The 16,575-nt window shown below is 45.7% G+C and overlaps 1 protein-coding gene across 1 annotated transcript in view; it reads right to left on the bottom strand.

Annotated features, from left to right (window-relative positions):
* The window catches only part of IL18RAP (interleukin 18 receptor accessory protein), a 120,579-nt gene extending 105,087 nt beyond the window's left edge, over positions 1-15,492 (bottom strand). The window contains exons 1-2 of the mRNA XM_029604832.1: positions 15,374-15,492; positions 15,041-15,118 (exon numbers count right to left, since the gene is read on the bottom strand). The gene's annotated coding sequence lies outside the window, so the exon portion shown is untranslated. The remainder of the gene's footprint in view (positions 1-15,040; positions 15,119-15,373) is intronic.
* Positions 15,493-16,575: the final 1,083 nt, after the last annotated feature.

Genomic DNA, 16,575 nt, shown 5'->3' with positions numbered 1-16,575 from the left:
AGGGGGAAAAAAACAGTTAACAATAGAAGCAGGAAATTACATTATAACAGGGAATGTGGAACTTGGTAGTTAGAGGAAAGGATAGGTTAAACAATTTCTAACAGGAGAACAAAGCAAATAAGCAGAAACGTAAGTGCTTACATGGTAAGCATTATATACCAAAATTACATCGTGTGTAATATTAGGCAAGTTATATTAATCTCACTTCAATCTCACCTCGAGTTACTAGGTGGGCCTCCAATAGTAGCTTAAATAGCTGCTTACTATGATACTATCCCCAGAGGCTCTCTCTCCCTCTCCCCCAACTCCTCCTCCTCCCACTCCACAGGCCCCTCCCCAACCTAAAAATGCCCAAAACAGAATTTGTGAATAAATCACAAATTGCATTATAGGCTTAATGCATGATATCACACAGTTTAACAGTACTGGAAAAGGTATAGTTATTTTCAGCATTAAAACTGTGTGATATTGTATGTTATGGCTTCACACTTTGTGAAGCCAGCCCACTTTTGCAGAAATCCCCCCCCCCCCCCAATCCCTCCCCTTTTAAAAATTTGCATCGTGTTATGTGTTTTGGTGCTTATTGTTGTGCTCACGGGTGGACCCTTGGCCTGGGGCAAGGGTGGAATAGCTCCTGAAAGGAAACAGGAGGTAACTGGCCCCAGGGGGTGGAGCACTGAAGGAGACAGAGGCTAGGCAGAGCTTCACCACTAGAGGCCCAAGGTCCCCCGGGAGGAGCCCGTAGGGACCCGGGCCGCTTAGACTTAGGTGGACCTCACAGGGTCTCCTGGGAGAACGATAGTCCGGCGTGCCCACAGACACAGAAGGAGCGGTCAGGTTTGAGCTGGAGCAAGGAGAACCAGAACAGAGTTGGTAACAACAAGGCGAAGAACAGATCCAGAATCTAGAAGCGTGGTCAGGCAGGCGAAAGGTCAATGTCCATAGATCAGTCCGAGGAGTGATCACCAAAGCAAGGGTCAGATACTGGAGGTCAGAGGCAAGCAGAGGTCCTTGAGGCAGGTGGCAGACAGATGAGTAGATGAAGAACAGGCTGAGTCAGGAATTAGCTAAGGTCATAGACAGGCAGCAGGCAGGCAGACAGGTCAAGAACAAGCTAGAAGTCAGACCGAGGATACTACCTGGGAAGGCAGAAAGATGAACACAGGAACAGACAGGACTCAGGAACGAAGATACAGGAACAAGTCAGGAACAGAACTGGAACAGAAGGATCCTGGAATGAGAATAGGAACAAGAAGGAACAAACGCGAAGACAATCTAGCAGAGTACTAACCCGATTACCAAGGCAAGAAAGTGCACAGGAACTTCCTTATATCGTAGCTCAATCAGGGCGCACCGCGGAACCCAGTCCTGCCCTCGGCCCTACAAGTCTTGAGGCAGGCCGCGCGCGCATATGGGCATGGCTAGCATGGAGGAAGACGCCAAACCTTGGCGTGAGGCCTGGAATTCAGTAGAAGGCCCGGCGACCACCGAAGTGGACCGCCAGGGCCTAGCTGGACTAGCAACCACTGCGAGGGAGGTCGTCCCGGGACTCACTGAGGAACTATGCAGGTGAGCGGTCCTGTACGTGGGATGGCCGCAGGTGGGGCGCGTAACAGTATCCCCCCTTCTAGGCCTCCCCCTACGTGGCCGTGGTTTCTCAGTGTGTATTCTTTGGAAAGTCTTCAAAAGATCGAGAAACTTTTGAGATGGTTCCCATGAATTCTCCTCGGCCCCATAGCCCTCCCAGGCTAAGAGGTATTCCCACTTGCCTCGGCAGCGTCGGAAGTCGAGGACATCTCTTACCTGGAGAGACGTGTCTGGTTCTGCAGAGACACGCGGAGCAGGAGGGTCTTTATGAGAGGGCCAAGAGTGAACCAATGGCTTCAACAGGGACACGTGGAATGTGTTGTGGATACCCAATGAACGAGGTAACTGCAGTTGATAGGAAACAGCTCCTACTCTTCTGATTATTGGAAATGGTCCTATGTATTTAGAAGCCAGGCAGTTCGAGGGTAGTCTTAGGCAGATGTGTCGAGCACTCAACCACACTTTCTGGCCTGGACAAAAGAGTGGAGCAGGTCTCTATGAAGATCAGAGGAGTGCTTGGCACGTTCTGCAGCTTGTGCCAGTCACTCTCTTACTCGGGTCCACATGTGGCGAATGGTTTGAGCCATGGATTGAGCTGCTGGAGATGGAACCGCCAAAGGTACAGGAAGAGGCAGATGGGGCTGCCTTCTGAAGACTACTGCTAACGGAGATGTGTCGGTGACTGCTGCGACATGGGTGTTATGTGACAGCTCAGCCCAGAGGAGGAGTTCCGACCAATTGTCTTGTAGATCATTAACGTAGGAACGTAGAAATGTCTTCAAGGACCAATTGGTTCTCTTGGCCTGCCCATTCGCTGATGATGGTAGGCCGATATATAGTTTAGGGTAATATTGAATTTTCGGCACAAGGAACGCCAATACTTGGCGGCAAACTGAGGTCCCCGGTCGGACACAATCTACTTGGGGAGTCCGTGAAGATGGAAGATATTCTTCAGAAAAAGTTTAGCAAGCTCCGAGGCTGAAGGGAGACCTGGTAGAGGGATAAAGCGTCCCATCTGCCTATAACCTTGAGGTCATCTTCTCTATCTCTCCTTCTCTACACACATACAAAACACCACTAAAATGTGTAATTTATCTCTATAACATCATCAAAAATTGGCCCATCCTTTCTGAATAAATTACTAAAACTTTGATCCAAGTTCTTATCACCTCCCTCTTTGGCTACTGCAACTTGCTTTTTACAGCTCTCCCAGTGAACCGTCTCGCTCCAATACAATCTATCTAAAATTCAGCTGTGTAACTTATCATCTGCCAGTGTTGCTCTTCTCAAATCACTTCATTGGCTCCCTACCCACTTCTGCACATAATTCTCTTGCTCAACTACAAGTGCATTCATTCTGCAGCATATCATTAAATTATTTCCCTTAATGCTCCCTACATCCCTTCTCATGAACACTTCATTCATCAGGCAAGATGCTCTTATCCATGCCCTTATCCTCCATCGCCAACTCTCAGTTCTGTGCTTCTTATCTTGATGCATCATATACTTGGAATAGATTTCCAGAATTGGTGTGTCATACTTTCTCTCTGGTAGGGATATGCATTTGGATGACTTCATGGTTGTCCATGTTCTTCCGTGTCGATCCAGGTCCTCCGTGGTCTTCACTTGTCTAGATGGCTTCGTTCTGTGTTCCTGGTCTCATCCTTCGTTGGAGTTCCTTTGTTGCCTGTTTCATGTCCTGATGTTCAATGTCCTGATGTTCCGATGTTCTGTTCCTGAGTCCTGATGTTCCACAGGTGCCGTGTTCCTGATGTCTTGGTCCTGATGCCTTCATCTTCACCTCTGCAACCAATTTCCAGTTTCTTGCGTCCACCTTTCCTGGCGTGCTACTGTTGTGGTCCATGACCATCCCATGGGGGGCTATGTAGGGCACTTTGTGGTACAAGGCCTTCTTCTCATCTGTAGCGCAAGTCTCTGGAAGACCCTTGTTTTTTAATGTTCTGAGTTCCGAGTTCCATGCTCCGAGTCTTGAATCCTAAGTCTTGAATCCTGTCCCGGTCTTTGGAGTTCATTGCCTGCTTCCATCCATGCCCAAGACTTTGCCAGAACCTGCTCTGCTTCAACGAGGTCTGTGACCAGCCACAGGCGACTGTGTAGGGCGTGCCCCACTGCAGGCCTCTACTGAATCTTCGACATGTTCCAGTCTCAAGTTCCACTACTTCGCCTGGAGTCTGCTTCGCACTCAGTGTGGTCCACGACCAGCCATGGGCGGCTGTGTAGGGTGTGCTGTGATGCAGTTCTCACCCAGTACTTTCACCTGAGTCCTGAAAAACCTTGCCTGAAATCTTCTGAGTAACCTGAATCCTCGTCCAAGTCTTCTGAGTAACCTGAATCCTCGTCCGAGTCTTCTGAGTAACCTGAATCCTCGTCCAAGTCTTTCCAAGTTCCAAGTCCTCATCTGAGTCTTCCGAGTAATCTGAGTCCTTGTATGAGTCCTTCCAAGTTCCAAGTCCTCTTCTGTGTCCTTCCAAGTTCCAAGTCTTTATCTGAGTCCTTCCAAGTTCCAAGTCTTCATCTTGTTCCTGCCCTCAGCCTCCGTCTGGCCTCACGCCTCACGTCTTTCCCAAGCGACGGGTCCAAAAGGGCTTTCGAGTGGCCGGAGGGCTACTTCTGAGACCAGCATTGTGTTGCTGGGTCTCCTTGGTACGTGTAGGTCCAGTGGAGAGCTGATCCTGCTTTGTGCCTGTTCCGAGTTCCTTGCTTTAGTTCCAGTCCTGCTTTGTTCCTGCTCTGCCCATGCTTGCATGCGCTCACTTCCCATGGTGTTGCTCGGGGATCCTCTCTGAGTCGTGTCGTGGTCCAGGGGCTCACGCTCTCCCATGAACTAGTGGATGCACCCACATCAGGACCTGTAGATTGTGGTCACAACACTCACAATTTGGCTTCCATATGCTTCATAATATGGAAATTACTTTTGTCCATCTTTTACCTTATTCATCAGGGATTTGACTCAGGGACCAAATTTTTGCTTGTAATGTTAGACATATCTTCAGCCTTTGATACCCTAAATCATGAGATCTTGTTGACTCACATGAGAAGTCTTGGTATCGGGGCCATTCCAGGTTCTCCTCCTTTCTATTAGACCAGTCTTAAAGGATGACAATTGATGGTGCTTTCTCGAACGCATCTCCCCTATCCACAGGGGTTCCACAAGGGTCTTTGCTTTTGCCTATTCTTTTCAATATCTACTTAATTCCTCTCTGCTCACTTTTTTCTCGCTTGGATGTCTCTTAAAATTATATAGATGATATCCAGTTCTTCTTTCCTATTTCTTCTTCTATGGATCTGGCTCTGGAGAAAGTATCATCATACATATCCCAGATCAGAAATTGGTTGGCTGATAACAAGCTGCTGCTGAACGTCAGGAAAACAGAAGTTTTGCTTCTATTGTGAACAAAAACCGATATTGCTTCTCTGAGTGTTTCATTTGATGCTATAAAAAATCATGGGCATAATTTGGAGATTCATGTAGACTCCTTGTTATCTTTATGGCCACATTTTAACTCTTTAGTCAATGTTTCTTATTATAAACTATGTCTTTTGCGGTCTTTAAAACTTCTATTTAATCAGGCTAATTTCCATTCTGTTATACAAGCCTTGTTTCTGTCTACTCTCAATTACTGTAATGTCCTTTTGGGGGGGCTTCCTCCTTCATATTTTAAATCTCTTCAACTTATACAAAATTTTGCCACTCATTTGATCAACTGGGTAGCAACTCACGAACATATCTCTCCAGTTTTAGCATTGGCTACCTGTCCAATGGCGGATTAAATTCAAAGCACTTACTCTGGTTTTTAAATCCCAGCATAATCTGGTCCCACCTTCTATTGCTGAAATTAATCTGCTGTTAGTTAGACTGCGGAGTAGCAATTTGTTATTAATGGCTCCTAAAGAAGGAGGAGTCAGCAATCTTGTAGTGTCTCAGATATCGTCTTGCTAAGGAGTAGCAATCTGTAATGAATCTGATGTGGGTGGATCCCTGGGCCGGTGGCAGATGATCTCACCCCTGGGAAGATATCCCGAGAGGGACCACCGGCTAGGCTTGAGTATGGAGACAGATACACATTAGTTCTTTTATTAAGGGGCGGATTTTCAGAGCCCTGTTCGCGTAAATCCGCCCAAAACCGGGCGGATTTAGGCGAGCAGGGCCCTGCGCGCCGGGAAGCCTATTTTACATAGGCCTCCCGGCGCGCGCAGAGCCCCGGGACTCGCGTAAGTCCCGGGGTTCTCGGAGGGGGGCGTGTCGGGGGGTGGGCCCGGTCGTCGCGGCGTTCCGGGGGCGTGTCGGCAGCGTTTTGGGGGCGGGTACAGGGGCGTGGCTACGGCCCGGGGGCGTGGCCGCGCCCTCCGTACCCGCCCCCAGGTCGCGGCCCGGCGCGCAGCAGGCCCGCTGGCGCGCGGGGATTTACGTCTCCCTCCGGGAGGCGTAAATCCCCCGACAAAGGTAAGGGGGGGGTGTAGACAGGGCCGGGTGGGTGGGTTAGGTAGGGGAAGGGAGGGTAAGGTGAGGGGAGGGCAAAGGAAAGTTCCCTCCGAGGCCGCTCCGATTTCGGAGCGGCCTTGGAGGGAACGGGGGGAGGCAGCGCGGCTCGGCGCGCACAGGCTATACAAAATCGATAGCCTTGCGCGCGCCGATCCAGGATTTTAGTGGATACGCGCGGCTCCGCGCGTATCTACTAAAATCCAGCGTACTTTTGCTTGAGTCTGATGCGCAAGCAAAAGTAGGCTGATCGCGCTTCTTTTAAAATCTACCCCTAAACATGGAGTTCCATAATATGGGACCGGCTAGGGACAAAGCTCGCTCCCTCACCGCAAGACTTACCCAAGTGAGGGAGCGAGCTTTGTCCCTATCCAGTCCCATATTATGGAACTCCATGCCCCTTGACCTCAGACTCCAGAGCAATCATAAACTTTTCAAAACACAACTCAAAACCTGGCTTTTCATACAAGCCTTCAAGAAAGAAAATTGATGCAGGCAATTAAGCAAGGATATGCGGCATAAAGCACTGAATGCCTAATTTAATGTTCCTTACTGAATTAGTTCAACCTTTTTTTAACTGTAGGCAACCTTCAGGTCACATTGCTATGAAACACTCAATCCCCACAAATAAACGCCTTTTTGTTACCGAATACTAATGGCACCACCTATGTAATATACGACCCATTTTTTATATAGGTGCCCTATTGTAAACCGTAAAACTCCTGAAACCTGTTATTTATGTAAAGCCTATGGCTGTTATTTGTTTTCTTCCTGTATAACCTGTTGTTTACCTGTTGATTACTTACTGTATAACCTGTTGTATGTAAAGCCTGTTGCTAATTTATTGTTTTCTGTAAACCGAGGTGATGTATATCCATATGTACCGCGGTATATAAAAATCTTTAAATAAAATAAATAAATAAAATAAATAAATAAAATATGATGGAGAATAACAATGACGGTATATAAAAACTCTTAAATAAAGTAAATAAATAAATAAATAGATAAATAAATAAACAGGTTATTGAAACCACCAGAGGTGGCAGTAGTGACCAGATATGCCCAGCAGGGCTGTAGTCCCTCAGGTACTGGAACAGCGATCCAGGATGGCTGAGCTATTGAGGAACTGTAGAAAGTGAGTAGGCAGAGTAGGCAGAGTTCATGAACAGAACTAGATGACAAAACTCACATAAGGTCTCAAGGAAGCTCAGGAGCTGGAAAGGTTTAGGCCCGGGGACGCTGGAGGGAGATGGCATGGAGACGCCGTGGAAGCCAGCCGTCCATCAGACCCGGAGGGATTTGCCACAGAGGTAAAGAGGGAGGAGTGAGGATGTCGAGCAGCGATGGTCGCAACAGTACCCCCCTTCAAAGGGTGATCTGCTCTTCGGGTACCAGGCTTAGGTTTAGAAAGATGCGTGAGGGGAACTGATGAAGCATCTCTTTGTCCAAGATATTGGTCTGAAGCTCCCAAGAGATAAAATCGGGGCTGAAGCCTTCCCAAATCAGAAGGTATTCAAAAGTCTTGCCTCTGTTATGAACATCCAGAATCTCTTTGATCTTAATTTCTAAGTCGTCTTCCTCATTGATGACTGGTGGATCTTGAGATTTGGAAGAATCTTGCAGAGTGTTATTGATGATATCAGCAGCAAAGGATTGAGCTGCTGTGGACGTCACTGAAAGTTTCAGTGGAAGTAGTGATGTTAAGGAAAGTCCAAGACCCACTTCTAAAGATGACTCTCCAGTAGAAGTTGCTGGATGAGAGATGGTGTCATCACCAGCGGAAACAGATTGGCTGGTTGCTAAAGATATCTTCTTCGGATCTCTTATGTGCTGTGGTTCAACAGGCACATCTTCTTAGTGAAACGAGTGAGACAGCGCGTCTGCTCTGGTGTTCAGATCTCCAGGTCGATACTTAAGCACAAAATCAAAACGGTTGAAGAAGACCACCTGGCTTGTCTTTAATTCAAACGTTGTGCATGGCGGAGATACTCAAGGTTCTTATGGTCCGTGAAGACAGTTATTTGATGTTGAGCGCCTTTGAGCCATGGCCGCCACTCCTCGAATGCAAGCTTTATAGCCAGGAGCTCCTTGTTGCCGATCCCGTAGTTCTTTTCGGCTGGAGAAAATCTTCGTGAGAAGAATGAACAGGGTCGTAAGGTTTTTGAGTCTCCTGCTTGGCTCAACACAGCCCCTACCCCCACATCTGAAGCATCAACTTCAACTATGAAGGGCTTGTTGGGGTCTGGATGCCATAAGCATGGTTCAGTGGAGAAGACAGTCTTCAATTTCTCGAATGTGAAAAAGCTTCGATAATAGTTGGTAAACCCCAGGAATCTCCTTAAGGCCTTCAGGCTGGTAGGTTGAGACCAATTCTTGATACTTTCAAGTTTGTGAGGGTCCATTTGAAAACCTTCTTTCGATACTATGTAGCCTAGAAAAGGCACAGAGTCTTTGTGAAATTCACACTTGGAGAGTTTGGTGTACAGCTGGTGTTCACGGAGACGGTGGAGTATTTGCTTGACATCTGCAATGTGGGTGTCCAAATCCTGGGAGAAGATTAATATGTCATCCAGGTAGACCACAACATTCTTGTACAGCAGGTCCCGCAAGATGTCATTCATCATATTTTGGAATATGGTGGGTACATTGCACAACCCGAATGGCATTAAAAGATACTCGAAGTGGCCATCTCGTGTATTGAAGGCCGTTTTCCACTCATTGCCACTCCGTATGCGAATAAGGTTGTAGGCCCCCTTCAGGTCAAGTTTGAAAATATATTGGCCCCTTGCAGCCTGTCAAATAGCTCTGAGATTAACAGCAAGGGGTAACAGTCTTTGATCATGATCTCATTTAGACCTCAGTAATCGATACATGGGCATAGGGTACCGTCCTTCTTCCCCACAAAGAAAAAGCCTGCGCCAGCTGGCGACTTAGATGGTCGGATAAAACCCTTTTGGAGATTTTCTTCAATGTATTCCAATATAGCTTTATTCTCAAGAACTGAGAGAGGATACACCCGTCCTTTCTGTGGCTCAGTATCGGGCTTCAGTCTTATGGCACAGTCATAGAGCCTATATGGAGGAAGAATATCAGCCGCTTCTTTGGAGAACACATCCCTGAAGGATGCGTATTGGGGCGGCAGTTCTGGCATCGCTGGAGTCGTAGGCATGCATATGATAGGTGAGATCTCCTTAAGGCACCTTCCATGATATTCTGGGCCTCATCATGAGAGATCCAGGGATGCCCAGTCAAATTGAGGTTGGTGCATTTGCAGCCAGGGTAACCCCAGGACGATAGGGTGCATAGCCTTTTCCAGTACAAAGAAAGAGATTGTTTCCGTATGGAGCGCTCCAGTGCAAAGCGTAACTGGTACGGTTTCGCAAGTTACGATGCCTGGTAAGGGCTCCCCGTGAATGGAGGATAACAGTAGTGGATCTTTTAATTTGATGAGCGGGATCCTCAAGTATTCCACTAAACGTCTGAGAATGAAGTTGCCTCCTATCCCTGAGTCCACCAGGGCAGGAGTCTGAACCGTGACTGGTCCGTAGGTCAAGGAGACTGGGAGAGAGAGACTATTCTTAGGCAGTAAGGCCTAAGAACAGTCCTCCCGCAGGTCTTAAGTCCGTCCGTTTCCCGGACAAAACGGGCCATGTAGAGACATCATGGCCGGGCTGACCACAGTACATGCACAAGCCGCGTTTCTTCCGAAATCTTCTCTCCTTGGAGGTCAAGTGTCCATGACCAAGTTGCATCGGTTCATCTTTATCAGCAGCAGAAGTTACTGGAACCATCCGAGGTGCAGTGGTAGTACTAGCCTGTTTCAACCCAAGTAACACCTTAGGCCGGAGTTCCTTAACTTTGTCTCAGAGCCGGTGATCAATCCGAGTGGCCAAGTCTATTAATTCGTCCAGTGAGTCAGGTGTCTGGCGAACGGCCAGCTCGTCCTTTAAGCGGGTATCCAGGCCTCTGCAGAAGAGAGTCTTGAGACATTTGGGGTCCCAGCGAAGTTCCGCTGCAAGAGTCTTCAATTCTATGGCGAATTTAGCCAGTATCTGTTGCCTTGCTTCAAGTCCACCAAAACAAAACCGGCAACAGAAATATGAGCAGGGTCATCAAAGACGGATTTAAACAAGTCCATAAATCCTTCTATGTCCTGCAAAATAGGGTCCTTGCATTCCCACAAGGTAGATGCCCACGATAGGGCTCTTCCATCCAAGTATGACAGGATGTAGGTGGTCTTTGAAAGAGCCATGGGAAATAAAGTTGGCTGTAAGGTAAAGTGCATGCAGCACTGGTTCAGAAAGCCCAGGGTCTTTTGGATTTCTCCGGAAAAGCGGATAGGAGCCGCCAGTGGTACAGCAGTCTTTAAAGTTACCTCCTGTAACTGACCTTCTTGGTTAGAAGCTGTGCCTTGTATCTTCTGTGTGTGTAGCTGATGAAATGCTGCAGTAAGTTTCTCCAAAGTTTCTTGCTGCTCTGAGATGCATTGGGCCAGGCCCGGTATAGCCTGCAAGGCAGAGAGATGTTCCGGATCCATGGAGTTAACAACATCCCATAGTTTAAGCCGGATCCACTGGAGAACAACACCCCAAAGTTTAAGCCGGATCCACTGGAGTTAGCAATCTGTAATAAATCTACTGTTAGTTAGACTGCGGAGTAGCAATCTGTTATTAATGGCTCCTAAAGAAGGAGGAGTCAGCAATCTTGTATTGTCTCAGATATCATCTTGCTAAGGAGTAGCAATCTGTAATGACTCTGATATAGTTGTGGGTGCTGGGTGGATCCCTGGGCCGGTGGCAGATGACCACGCCCCCGGGAGGATATCCCGAGAGGGACCATCGGCTAGGCTTGAGTATGGAGACAGACACACATTAGTTCTTTTATTAAACAGGTTTTTGAAACTACCAGAGGTGGCAGTAGTGAGCTGATATGCCCGGCAGGGCTGTAGTCCCTCAGGTACTGGAACAGCAATCCAGGATGGCTGAGCTGTTGAGAAACTGTAGAAAGTGAGTAGGTAGAGTAGGCAGAGTTCATGAACAGAACTAGATGACAAAACTCACATAAGGTCTCAAGGAAGCTCAGGAGCTGGAAAGGTTTAGGCCCTCGAGGAGCGAGTACCTGGTTCCAGGGAAAGCTCTGAGAGAGCGTTGGTAACTCACAATTTTTTGTAGCAGCAATAGCTTCCAAGCAGTAGAGAATATTCAGAGTGTACAGGAACATGGGCCCTCGAGGAGCGAGTACCGGTTCCTATCTGTAATCTGAAAGTAAAGAAAAAAGCGAGGCCCCGAGGAGCGGGTACCTCTGGTAAGTCCGAGGAGGTAGAGTAGCTCTGGAGGTGTAGCCATAAGCAATCCCCTTGCTAACTCAGTTAGATAGTGAAATAGAGACCTTTAAATATTGGAAGCGGATGACGTCATCTCAGTTAGCGCTCTTGCTGGTACTTCAATCAGAGCGCGCGCACGCGCCCTAGGTCTTCAGGCAACATGGTGGATCTGCAACTTTGAGCCAGTCCGGGGACACTGGAGGGAGATGGCATGGAGATGCTGCGGCAGCCAGCCTTCCATCAGACCCGGAGGGAGTTGCCACAGAGGTAAAAAGCACGGAGTGAGGACTTCGAGCAGCGACCGTCGTAACAATTGCATCCACAATACACAATTACCAACCAGGCCAAACACTCTGGTCAACTTCTCAATGTGTATTAGAAATTCCCTCTTTAAGAGATATGCCGCTTTCTGAATCTAGAAATAGGATGTTTAAAATTGCAGGCCCTATTCTGTGGACTAGCTAAGCTTACTGAAAGAATTAAGGGCAGAAACAGACCTGATATGCTTTAGGAAAAGGTTTAAAGGCTATTTCTTTTCTCTGACTTTTCCTTCTTAAATTCCCTCAGTGACCTCTCATGGAGGCTGTGGTGGGTCTTGAGAATGGTTTGGTAATGTCTATTTCTTTGTGGATGATCAGATACAAGATTTGGTTGGGCCCCTATGTTTTCTTTTACTGTATCTAGAATATTTTGTAATTTTTTTTACTTATGTTTGCTTATTTTTGATCGTGTATGTATTGTTCTTATCTACCAAGATTTGTAGATTGGTGGAATACAAGTTGTTAAAATATATAAAATTAATAAGTATCTCTTTGAAAATTCACTTGTATTATATAATCATTTGCTATTAATCAGTCAATATGTTCCTCATTTTGTTTTATTATATTTTGTTGCAAGTAAAATAATCCAATCAAAATAGTTCCCAGTCTGAACTAGTTCAAAAACTCCTCCTTAATGAACCAAAAATGTAATACATAATCATATATTTATTTCACAAAACATGGGGACAATCCAAACCAAATGAACAGGTTTTCATCATTGATGATAAGGAAATTGTGCTGTCATCAGAAAACTCCTACAGATGACTAACAATGATCAAATTCTGATGTCATCTGGATCACATACCCCTAGATCAGGGTTGGGCAATTCCGGTCCTCGAGGGCCACAAACCAGTCTGGTTTTCAGGATATCCCTAGTGAATATGCATGAGAGAGATTTGCATGCACATCTATGTCATGCATATTCATTAGGATATCCTAAAACCTCGACAGGTTTGTGGCCCTTGAGGACTGGAATTGCCCACTCCTGCCCTAGATGCATCAAGCTGTGATATTTTTTCATGGGAGTGGTCCCACTATCACAGGGGGCCTTCGAACATGATAGTGGGGACCCTCCCCTGAACAAATTTCAACGAAATTGCCTAATTCAGAATGATTCGGGAGAACCGAAAAGGATTGAATTTTTTCTGAAATTTCGAAAAAAAATCATTTTCGGGTTAGTGCGCACTATCAGAAGTTAGCGCACACTAACTTGAAAATCGGGGCCCCCGAAAAAAAAACCCAAACCGTGGGAAAAATGAAATTCCTCCAGGGGCCCAGAAATTCCCCCAGGGGCCCAAAATGGCACCAGTGCTACCTTTGCCCTCGCTATGTCGACATAGCGAGGGCAAAGGTAGCACCGGCGCCATTTTGAATATTGGCAATATGGCCCGAGTGCAGAAGGTCGCTCCCGGACCCCCGCTGGACTTTTGGCAAGTCTTGTGGGGGTCAGGAGGCCCCCCCAAGCTGGCCAAAAGTCCCTGAGGGTCCAGCGGGGGTCCGGGAGCGATCTCCTGCCCTCGTGACATCGGGTCACAGGAACCAAAATGGCGCCGGCGCTACCTTTGCCCTGTCATATGATAAGGGCAAAGGGCCACCGGCGCCATTTCTCTTAACGCAGCCGTGGCCAGAGAGCTGGAGATCGCGCCAGGACCCCCCTCCCCCCCACTGGACCCCAGGTAATTTAAAACATTTTGGGGGTGTTCGGGAGGGTGGAGGATTTATTTTAAAGGGTCGGGTGGGTTTTAGGGTTGTTTTGGTGTGCCGGTTTTCCCGCCCTCCCCCGATAAAACGATTTTTTAACCTAAAAAACTAAGACGATCAGATCCCCCCCCCCCTCAGCCAAAATTGATCGTTAAGACAATCGATCACACGATTCACATCCCTAATGTGTATATGCTACTTCTACATATATATGCAAATTTTATGCAACAAAATCTTTGGAAAATTAATCCCTTAAAGTCTATGAGTCGAATTCTAATAACAAAAAATGCAAATAATTGAACAAAGTTGATGTTAACAATAAAACATTATGAGGACAATATTTCATAGGCTGGTTGGTTGAGAAGTTATCCGGCTAAAGATAATTTGTTCAGTATATCATTCAGCCGGATAAATGTCCTGCTGAACATATTTGCTTAAAGTTATCTGACTGAATGTAGCCAGATAACTTGAAAACCTAATCAGCTATGACTGAATATAGCCGGTTAGGTCTCTAAGTTATTCGGTCTTTTGTGGCCTAAGGTATCTGTATAAGTAGCGCAAGGAAAACGTGCAGGGGCTCCATGGCCAGATTTCCTCCCACCCCCTCATCATCAAATAGCAAAGAGGCCCTAGCGGGGTCTTGCAATCCCCACCCCCACATCATCTCCCTTTATAGATCAAATTCCCCCTTTTCCGTTGCAGATCTCCTAACCCCCATCCCGGACGTGCAACGATTCCTCCAGGCCCTCCCACTCCCACCACTCCACCATCTAGATAAACCCAACTGCCGCACATACCCCCACCCCAAACCCTCCTCCCATCCCCCCCCAAACCTGTAAAAGCCCTACTGGGAGTGGGGTCCAAACTTACTCACTCCCGGCGATGTCCAGGCAGCCTCTTTTAAAGCTGCGTTGGAAACACAACTTACACTCGGACTACACTTCCAGCGCTAGAAGGGTAATTACAGACAGGCAGAGGCACCCACACATACACATACACACACACACACATACACACACGCTGTTATAGACCAGACTACCTGAGCAATGCCAGACATGTTTCGGTGCTATTAATATGTATATAAAGGCAAATAGCACAGATCTTTAGAATATTATTCATTAGATGACTAACAAAGAAAATGAATCTCCAGTTATTGTTATTGACAACAAAATTCAGATTGCCATCCAATATACAACACCCCAAATCATACTGTTAATCTCTTCCATTTTCCGTTGCTCTAGAACCTGTTAAGGAAAGGAGGCTATTGTTTCCGGAGTAGATCTACTTCTTAATAATTTCAAAACGTGTTTTACAGCAGCATTATTATTAAAATGTTATTTTCCAACCTCTTAAAATGTTACTCGGTTTCTTGATATATTCTTTTGAGACAATCCTGAAGAAGGAACTTTAGTAGCCCAGAAAGCTGTTTATTTAAACATTTATTAAACCTTTTAGAAGTATCACCACTACCCAGCTAGTATACTAGCTTTCTTTTAACTAATTTCAGATTTGCTTTATTGATTTTGCAACTCTATAAAGGTTTTCCCTAACCAATGAGAATGCTGCTATATACATAGAGACCTCATTATAAAGAAGGCGCTATTGTACCTCATTATCCAAAGGAGCAAACTGACAGTAAAGGTGATAATTGAGTCTTTCAGAGGTCCACAGTCATCTTTTGATACACTGCATCAGAAAAGATAATAAAGACATAAGAAACTCCTCTTTCATCCACAGCCTGCTGTAGTGATTCTTAAAAATACAGGTGAGACTTTAAAAGGTAAACGTAAACTGCTCTACAAAAAAATATTAAAGAAGGAAGAAATGAAGGCATAGATAGTTCATCATAACACATTGTAAGAAAAGAGACAGTTTTAAGGTTTTAATTGAAATAGATACCAAGTAAATGAAAAAACAGCAGGAGCATTTGAAAATACCTACATGTTTTGTGAAATCATTTGTCAACTGTGGTTAGGACCCGCTCACATTTCAGGTCTATCTATTTCCTTTATGGGAACACAGTTCTCTAAACCAACCCTTCCTCCCTCCGCTTTGTATGATCTCTTTGTAAGTCATGCTTTGTTTTCCTTTCCTGCCAGAAGTTAACAAGCAACCTTTAAAGGCCAAACTCTCTCTTGCTGTAGTCTTGCTCAGAACAAAAATTCCAGTTGTGCTTGACTCAGTCACCTGCAACACTGATATATCTGTTTTAAAGGAAAAGAATCCTCTTCTACACTTACATTTTCTCGTAAGGAGGAGGCACTGCCAGTTTTGACTACATTTTGTGAGCACATCTAAAGTATACATTTTCAACATTTGCATTTCTATGCAAAATGGGTAAACCAAACTTGCACACAGTTATGTAACATTATGCATATGTGACGGAACTATGACAAATCATTTTTTGCTAGGATTACTGGCAGGTAATTCTGAAACAATGCAGCACAGCAGCTGCGAAATGATGACTATTTCTTCCTGTTTGTTCATTTAAAGATACAACTCCCTCCTCAAGCACCAAAAAAGAATGTTCCAGCATGTAGACATCAGAACAGCATAGTTTTGAAAGGAAAACCACAGCCTTACAAGTCCTTTTCCTGCAAACATTACCCAACACTAAGTAGCATAAGCTTACCTTTTCCCAAGCTAGCTGACAGGGCACATGATTTATGGTCTCGCTAGCAGGAAACTCTGCCCCCAAACCCGTCTACTTTATAGAGCCTTCAGTCAGGTACCTTGTGCAGTTCAGGCAGCATTTTCCTAGGGCTCACATCTTGAAAAAAAAAAAAAGGCAAGCTTACTTTTTTTTTAGTTTATGTATAAACATTGTACATTTCAAGAATCCATGAAAAAAAAACAAAAACAACTCAAATTATAAGCAAGAGATACAACAATATACCTTTGACTGTATGAAGCCATGATCATGCAAAGAAAAAATAATGTATTCATTTAAACCTCAAAAGATGGAAGGAATCCAGGAAATTATAGAGGGTAGCTGGGATATTACCCAGAAAACAAATCGGAAGCCGATCCAGTTGGCTGTATAGCAGAGAAGAAATGGAGATCGGTATATGCAACTTCAAATAAAGGGCATTTTACATATAGCTGGGATATTATCCTCAGCTAAGAACAAATATTGCGAAAAC

Source organism: Rhinatrema bivittatum, chromosome 5 (genome assembly GCF_901001135.1).
Source record: "Rhinatrema bivittatum chromosome 5, aRhiBiv1.1, whole genome shotgun sequence".
In the NCBI taxonomy this organism is placed as follows: Eukaryota; Metazoa; Chordata; class Amphibia; order Gymnophiona; family Rhinatrematidae; genus Rhinatrema; species Rhinatrema bivittatum.
Note: the sequence above shows the minus strand (reverse complement) of the source record. Positions and strands in the feature narration are given on the sequence as shown.